This window comes from Triticum aestivum, chromosome 6A, assembly GCF_018294505.1.
Source record: "Triticum aestivum cultivar Chinese Spring chromosome 6A, IWGSC CS RefSeq v2.1, whole genome shotgun sequence".
Classification (NCBI taxonomy): domain Eukaryota; kingdom Viridiplantae; phylum Streptophyta; class Magnoliopsida; order Poales; family Poaceae; genus Triticum; species Triticum aestivum.
In genome coordinates this window covers 163,029,380-163,038,992 of record NC_057809.1, presented here as the reverse complement: position 1 = coordinate 163,038,992, position 9,613 = coordinate 163,029,380, and positions in this window count along the sequence as shown.

The window sequence follows — 9,613 nt, the reverse complement described above, 5'->3', positions numbered from 1 at the left end:
GATGCCTCCAAGTTCTAAGCGAGGACAATTGGTGCATTCGTTCTGCCGGTTTAGGTAAAAGTACTCCCTAAACAGCTCTACGGTGGGCTCTTGCTGAAGATACACCTCACAGAGTACTTGGATGTTGCAAATGTTGGAAATAGAATTGGGTCCAAGGTCCTGAGGGTGGAGTTTGAAAAAATGAAGGACCTCTCTGAATTTTTTTGAATAGGGCGGTGAGAAGCCACGATTCATGTGATCAGTGAAGACAATCACTTCTCTGTCTTTTGGATTGTGGCGTTCTACCTCGGAGTCAGGAGCACGATAAGACATGACATTCTTCGAAGGTAGAAACCCAATGATGAAGAAATCTTTTAACCGTTCCTCAGTTATGGACGAAGGGACCCAGTTACAGACGGTGGGTGTCTTTGATGGCATGATGTGCAGAGAACTGAAAAAAAAGATAACAACAAGCCGGCTCAGCCTACGGTCAGTTATAAAACAAGTAATGACGGTTTAACTAAGGGATAATGACATATAAGGAAAAGAGAGTCGGTGCGGTAAACCGCCATGACTATAGATTCTTTCAGAAAGTGGATTCAGCTAAGTGTTGGGACAAACAAGTTTCTCAAAGTGATTGATATTATTTCAGATCAGAAGGCTGTTTCAAAAAGGAAAATATTCTAGACCTAAAAACCTAGTACAGATGAGTTCGACGATTATAAGGAAACATCTATACAGGTAAACGGGATCAACTGATATCAAAAATGAATGCCAAACAACTACCGCGCAAGTTATATCTCTTCTTTGGATCAAAAGAAGTTGCAGAAAAGATCTACAGATGATCCATGGCGAACAGGTGAAGAACACTGAAGAACTTGCAAACCTATAAAAGATCTGGGTGTGTGAGGGAAGAAAACTTATGAGATGCAGGTCTGCCGCGAAGAGTTGCCCCGTCCTCTGGTCGGACTCAGGGTAATACATCGGCCAAGCTTGACGACGACGATGAGAGTTCCGGCACCGGCGGAGCTCGAGCAGCGACGGAGGTTGCGAGAGGAAGAAGATGAGGAAGAAAGGAGAATGGGAAGGACCGACTACGTGCTTATTTATAAGGGCAGATGCGAACAGGCAGACGCGAAAATCAAGGAGACCCAATAATAATTATCCAACTGAACAGACGCCTCAATTCTCGGAAGGAATTAAAAAAATGAAAGATCCGTTGTAAGATGACGTCATGAAGGTTTTTCGTGTTTTCAAAAGATGACGTCACGACGGGTTACAGTAGTTTTCAGACAGAGGATGGATTCTGACTAAGTATTGAAGATTGACAAAGAACAAAGTTCAAAGTCAACCTGGGGCCTAATGTTGGGGATATTACTATCAATTGAGACCCGCCCAGGAGGGGCCGGGTCAGTTTCAATGGCGGGTTACGCTAAGAAGTTCAGTAAACATCCAAGTTTGTAATTTATTAAGTCTTATAGAAGGCCCAAAGGCCTGGGGCCGGCTTGAGGCCCAATATTGTAAACCGCCACATGTAAGGAAATACTTGTACAGAAAGACATGTTAAGAAAGTCACCAAGCCGGACACGATTATGAGCCGGCCGGGACTCTGTAGGCCACCTGGAGTCAACCCGTGTATATAAGGGGACGACCGGGTGGCGGTTTGGGGCAAGAAACAATGAAGTCGAGAACCAAGCCGGCGAGTTGAGCCCCTTGGTAATCGAAACCCCAGCAATTCCAACACAACTAGATGTAGGCTTTTACCTTCATCGTAAGGGGCCAAACTAGTATAAAACCTCTCGTGTCCTTTGTCCCGATTAACCCCTTTAAGCTTGCTAGTTGCGATGGCCCTACGACTAAGTCCTTTCACTAGGACATCTGTCGTGACAATTCCACGACAATATTGGTGCTTCTTTCAGAAAAGAGTACTCCCTAGAAAACTGCCAATATAAGCTATTAGTATTTGGTTAGAGGATTTGCTGCCGAGAAAGATCCGTCCACAGAGAGCGCTGATACGTCTCCAACGTATCTATAATTTTTATTGTTCCATGCTATTATATTAACAACCTTGGATGTTTTATATGCATTTGTATGCTATTTTATATGATTTTTGGGACTAACCTATTAACCTAGAGCCCAGTGCCAGTTTTCGTTTTTTCCTTGTTTTAGAGTATCACAGAAAAGGAAAATCAAACGGAGTCCAATTGACTTGAAACTTCACGGAACTTATTTTTGGAACGGAAGCAATCCAGGAGACTTGGAGTAGACGTCAGGGAAGCTTCGAGGAAGCCACGAGGCAGGGAGGCACGCCCTACCCCACTAGGTGCGCCCCCACCCTCGTGGCTCCCCTGATCGACTTCTTTCGCCTATATATGTCCATATACCCTAAAAACATCGGGGAGAAGAATAGATCGGGAGTTCCGCGGCCAAAATCCTCAGTAGCCACCGAAAACCAATCTAGACTCGTTCCAGCACCCTGACGGAGGGGGAATCCTTCTCCGGTGGCCATCTTCATCATCCCGGAGCTCTCCATGACGAGGAGGGAGTAGTTCACCCTCGGGGCTGAGGGTATGTACCAGTAGCTATGTGTTTGATCTCTCTCTATCTCGTGTTCTTGAGGTGGTACGATCATGATGTTTCTCCCCCTCTACTCTCTTGTGATGAATTGAGTTTTCCCTTTGAAGTTATCTTATCGGATTGAGTCTTTAAGGATTTGAGAACACTTGATGTATGTATTGCATGTGCTTATCTGTGGTGACAATGGGATATCACGTGATCCACTTGATGTATGTTATGGTGATCAACTTGCGAGTTCCGTGACCTCGTGAACTTATGCATAGGGGTTGGCACACGTTTTCGTCTTGACTCTCCGGTAGAAACTTTGGGGCACTCTTTGAAGTTCTTTGTGTTGGTTGAATAGATGAATCTGAGATTGTGTGATGCATATCATATAATCATACCCACGGATACTTGAGGTGACATTGGAGTATCTAGGGCATGAGGGTTTTGGTTGATTTGTGTCTTAAGGTTTTATTTTACTATGAACTCTAGGGCTGTTTGTGACACTTATAGGAATAGCCCAATGGATTGATCGGAAAGAATAACTTTGAGGTGGTTTCGTACCCTACCATAATCTCTTTGTTTGTTCTCCGCTAGTAGTGACTTTGGAGTGACTCTTTGTTGCATGTTGAGGGATAGTTATATGATCCAATTATGTTATTATTTTTGAGAAAACTTGCACTAGTGAAAGTATGAACCCTAGGCCTTGTTTCCTAGCATTGCAATACCGTTTGTGCTCACTTTTATCCTTAGTTACCTTGCTGTTTTTATATTTTTAGATTAGAAATACCTATATCTACCATCCATATTGCACTTGTATCACCATCTCTTCGCCGAACTAGTGCACCTATACAATTTACCATTGTATTCGGTGTGTTGGGGACACAAGAGACTCTTTGTTATTTGATTGCAGGGTTGTTTGAGAGAGACCATCTTCATCCTAAGCCTCCCATGGATTGATAAACCTTAGGTCATCCACTTGAGGGAAATTTGCTATTGTCCTACAAACCTTTGCACTTGGAGGCCCAACAACGTCTACAAGAATAAGGTTGTGTAGTAGACATCAAGCGCCACACATCCCACTGGTGGTGGTGGATGCCAATGCGTGCATGGAGCATGGTTGGTGTCGGTAATTTTTACTTGGCACACCTTGCACTCTACATATATGCCGGTTCCATCCGTACATTTGTGCAGTTCCACCAAAATGTAGCCGAATAACCCTGTTTGCACAGATAATGAAAAAGCGTGATTACATTATAGTGGCACTAGTTGATGAAACACACAAAATAAATAGAAGAAAATATTATGAGAGTATCATAGTATGCCATGTTGCGAGGGCGAGATGGGCCCTGCAACGCCTCATACGGTACGCCACGCCTCATACTGGAAATCGTCCCAAGTCTCCCCGATACACCTTCTGCCAGTGATGAACATCAGTGTACAGCGGTAATACAAAGAGGGGCCTTGAGACATTCAAATCTCTATTTTTGTGCAGATCAACTAAAATTAAGCACCCCAGTTTGCAGAAACGCTTAAACATTAACAATGGGACTAGTTGATGAAACATACATTAACAAAGAGAAGCACTTTCTTTATCTACGTTGGAAATGAAATGATAGAGAGTACACTCGCTCTATTTTAACTATATTATTACTTCATTTTATCAGTGCCTCTAGGGTCGAGCGGGTGGCAAACGAGGTGTACCGTGCGTCGCAAGGATGAAGGCCGGGGGTGCTTAGACTGGGATGCTGAAGCTGGCTTTTCAGTCCCTATCTTCCCCCTGATGTTTCTGTGGTAGCATTTGGGTTGTAATCCAAACTTGGTCGAGCTGGTGCTGCGTTTCCCTACCTGCCTAACTTATGTGGCGAACTTTCTCCTACTAGTACTCAGTCCATTATAGTAGTAGTTGCATAACTACCCGTTTACATTGAGATGTTGTCGGATAATGGTTCTCTATGGTTGGTTTGTTTAATGAAATCAGAGGGAACCCCCTCTTTCGATATATAAAAAAACAGTGGCAGTAGCGGTGCCAAAACATTGCCTCAAATTAATAGTGCCACTAGATTAAGGTGCAAAATAATAACATTGCTGCTTTATCATGGCAGTGCCAAAACAGTAGCACAAGAGCAGGATCAACATGCAGGATATTTGGCAAATGGTCAGACCAAAAAGGAACATACCTCGTGATAGGAACCATATCTGCAGTCAACGCCATTGTAGAAGGGATGACACTAGTCACCAACATGGATGATTCAATTCATGGGACCTTTTGGTGCAGTTCACCTAAAATGAAGCAATGGCGCATGAGCTAGCAGCTTCTTCTTCTTTTTTTTAAGAAAAGAGCTCCAGCCCCGGTTCCATTTCCACCAGAAAACGAAACCCACAGAGCTTGTTCTTCATTAGTTGCAATAAAATTGAGCAACATCAAGGTTGGTCGTGAAGCTCCTGGAATGTTCAACTATAATTTGGATATCATTTGTGTAGTTCAACTAAGATCAAGCGTGAAATGTATATCTTTGTTTGCACAAAAAAGGTGGAAAGGAGGGTGACTAACAAGTGATGAAACATGCATCAAATGAAAAAAGCATGTTCCTTATCTGAATGGCAATCGTACAAGGACAGTAGCAATTTCTAGCAACATTGCTAGATATTAGTGTGGGCATTAGGATTAACTATGACAACCGTTAAATACGACATTACTTTAACGACGCCATTGCTTCATTTTACCAGCAACATTACATTAACAGCTGCTACACAGTTAGTATTTGGGCACGGGAGAGTAGGTGGACCAGGAATGTTGCATCTCTAACGAAAAGAAGCAGCTTATCTTAATGGGAAATTTAGCAGGACATGAAAAAAAGTGCCATTGATTCATATTACTGGAGGCACTACATTGAAAACAACATTGGTTTAACATGTCCTTACTTTTAACAGTACGAGTGCTACATTTTACCAGTGGCATTACATAAGAGCGGCTCGGGGCAACAAACATCAGAAGAGGATATTTGTGTTGGTCCCATTTTTGTTCGGTATATAGCCACCTTCTACTGTGTGAGGCTAGCTAATCTAGTGCTGGACTTACTCTGTTGAATTGTCCCCCAGTCCCCACTTTCTTTCCTTTTTCATCCAATAGATCGGGTTTATATTGAGTTTGTACTGCATTCCCTTTATTTCCCTATTAGACCTAGAGACCAGTTGGATAGCCAGTCTCTGCTACTTTTCGCCCCCATTATTTCCTCTTTCGACCATGTACTAGATTCAGGTAACAAATCTTACCCCACCCCACCCCCACCCCCTTTCTTCCTTGTTTGAACCAAGTAGTACTAGATTCGAGTGCATGAACTAGTTTTACCTCTTAACAGCAAAAAATTAGGTGGTTTTCAAACAGCCGATCGATCCTATCTATGAGGGGGCCTGAGAAATAGTAAAAGATACAAATGCAACGACATCAGGAGCTCAGGAAGTAGAGCATGGCCGGTTTCAAAGGAAGTTATACCTGAGGGTTGCCGAGATGTCACTTGGTGGGCGGCGGGGGGCCGGATCTGTCCACACTACGGCAGCGAGGAAGAAGGGGTGGGAGGCCCTCCCTCGCCAGCGATGCTTGGGAGAGAACGGCAAGGCATGCTGATCGGGACGCGCCGACAATGGGTAAGAGCCGTCGCCGAGGACGCCCACGTCAATGTTGCACCTACTCACCTTCCCCGGCGGAGAGGATCCGACTGTATCTGTGACCAGCGGTGAGTAGAGACAGAGAGAGTGTGTGGCCACTTAGGGAGTCCTGGACTAAGGGGTCCTCGGGTGTACGACCTATTATCTATGGGCCGGATTGAAGGGCTGTGAAGATATGTAGACCGAAGACGATGCCCGTGTCCGATGGGACTCTCCTTGGAGTGGAAGGCAAGCTTGGCGAACAACTATGAAGATTCCATCTTATGTAACCGACTCTATGTAACCCTAGATCCCCCCGGTGTCTATATAAATCAGAGGGTGTAGTCCGGAAAGGATATATACTCAATACTGTAGTCATACAGGCTAGACTTCTAGGGTTTAGCTATTATGATCTCGTGGTAGATCAACTCTTGTAACACTCATATTCATCAAGATCAATCAAGCAAGAAGTAGGGTATTACCTCCATAGAGAGGGCCCGAACCTGGGTAAACATCGTGTCCCCTATCTTCTGTTACCATCAACCTTAGACGCACAGTTCGGGACCCCCTACCTGAGATTCGCCGGTTTTGACACCGACATTGGTGCTTTCATTGAGAGTTTCTCTGTGCTGTCGCTGAAAGGTTTGATGGCTCCTTCAATCGTCAATAACGACACTGTCTGCGGAGAAACTTTCCTCCCCGGGCAGATCTTCGTGTTCGGCGGCTTCGCACTGCCGGCCAACTCATTTGGCCATCTAGAGCAGATCGAAAGTTGCGCCCCTGGCCATCAGGTCAGATTCGGGAGCTTCAACTACGTCGCGGACATCCATGGAGACTTGATCTTCGCCGGATTCGATACCGCGGTAGCCGCTCCCGATCACCCTGATAATCATGACCTAAATCTATCATCGGGCCGCATCCAAGAGATCGCTCCTGTAACCGCTCTGGCCCTAGAGCCAATGCAGGCTGCGCCATCCAAAGACGGAAGGATTAACTCCACCACGGAGGCCGCAGATTCCACGGCGTTGGAGCGGCACATGGACCCGGTTCCACACGATGCCTATACCACCGGAACACCGGACTCGTCTCCGGCCATAGGTCCCGAACCACGCAAGCCCGCGGACGCCGAGCTTGATCATTTATCGATCTTCGAATTCAGCGCCGCAGACATCTACCAGTACTCGCCTCTGGGCGATGTGCTAAACTCGTTAAAAAGTTTGTCCTTGCCGGAGCACTCTCAGCCGAACTATATCGTGCTCGAACTCGGGGCTGATGACGGAGAATTTCGCTTCCCACCCGCCACCCACTTTATAGCCACGGTCGAGGAGTTGACATACGAACTTGATTATGACTCCAAGGACATCGATGGTATGGACGACAATGCCGGAGAAGAAGAGGCCCAGAACCTGAGAGCGAATTTTTGGAGGCCGAGCACCTCGGGTTGGGTTATCTCGGCCGTTCGGTGTGGCCTCGTGATCCGTCCCTGTCGGTAGCCTGCCCCCCATGTTCGAGCAGCAGGTTTAGGTGCTAGCGCCCCTAGGAGTACACCGGTGGCACAACTGCAACTCTACTCTGTTGAATGGGCTTTGTATTTAAGGTCTGCTGGTCCAGTCCGGTGCTTGTTCTTGTTTCAAATTGGGTTGTGCGTGACAGATGAACAATGGACATTTGACATGACCGGAACATGCCACTTTAATGGCTAGTAGGGCCAGATTCGAAAATGACTTGTAGATAAATCATGCCCACGCTGCTGTACCACACTAGTACGTCAGTGTTAACAAAAATCACGATCTCCTGCCTCGTTCGGGTTGCTATTTGTGTGGTAATTACTTGAAAAACATTATTCCTTTCTTTACGATTTATAGAGCTCAATTTAGAAACATATCTAACCAAAATGGAATACTTTTGTAGTTTGCAAAAATATTTAATCAGTATGCTCATTTTTCTCAAAAGTTATTTTTACCAATGTATCTCTACTACTCCCTCCATTCCACAATATAGTGCTTCCTCTATCCCCGTGCTTCAACTTTGATCGTAAATTTAACTACCAAGACTGATTGCGGCGGGAGCAAAAGTTATATCAGTGAATTCGTATTCCAAAGAAGTTTTTAATTATGTAACTTTTTCTCCCGCCGCAGTCGGTCTCGTTCGTTAAATTTATGGTCAAAGTTCGACCTCGGGAAGCGTAGGCGCATTATATTTTGGAATGGAGGGAGTACTTAAAAAGAATGTAAGGATCCCATTTCACCTCTCTTTCGTCTAACCTTCCTTAGATATGTCCCACTCTTTCCTTCTCGTCTTTGATTTTTTTCTCTCATCTATGATTTTTCTCCCATTCATTCTCCCTAAATAGAATCAATTGTCTCATGTTTTATTAACTTACCAAAAAAACATTTTGTTTGGTAAGTAATTAAATTCTTGCCAAATAAGTGCTTACCAATAAAATGGAAGGTAAATCACGGCGAGAGCATACAAAAACTTGCTAAGATTTTAGCGGATCAATATAATAATAGACGCGCGGTCCCGAGCTAATCTACTAGAATGTTTATATTCCCGTTGCAACGCACGGGCAATTATCTAGTTAATTAAAATGCATGCATGCATGACTACTAAAGGACAAAGCACATCTAGTACATATTATATTGGGGAGTCTTCTCTTTGATAATTGCATGCAATGATTTACCGCCCCTCAAAATCTAAACATATGATGACAGCTATAGAATTGAGACTAATAACATAGAAAAACATTTGTTTAGATGAGCCATATAAATTGGAAAGGAGGGAGTATATGTATTCAGAAAATTCTCCATGGTATTTTTTATATATGAGATTATTTAACGAGTATCAGTGGCATATAAAAAATGTTTGTAAATAAAAAAAATGCAGTTTGCCTACTTCCTGATGCAGGATTTACTAAAAAATAGATGAAAAACATCGGATCACTAACAAGTTCTTTTAAATCCAAACTACTCGGCCTGATTGTAAGCCCAAAAAAATTGTTAGTTAGACCCATGTTCAGTACATGTGCAGTTCATCCTCCACGGTCGAACATCGGTCACCAGGTGGCAAAAACTAAGATAACAAATCACTAATTGAGCTGGATTGGTCTCTTAGGAAAATAATTGATTATGTCTTGTCAACGAGTTTGCAGTAGCGCTTAGGGTACCAGCGGATGTGTGCAGAGGAAAACCGGTCAGTGGCATGTGCTAGTCTAGATTCGCTAGATGCGAGCCTACGAAGAGCTGAATACACGGCCAACCAACGTCTACAGGGGGCAGTGTCCGGCAATACAGGGGAGGCTCTGATCCCAAACAAATATGCATGCTCTGGATAAAGCACTGCCTGGGGCACGACCTCCATTAGGCATTTTCGCCCAGAAACCGCGGTTTACCGGATGCTGGACGGCCACTTTCTCATATGATGTATA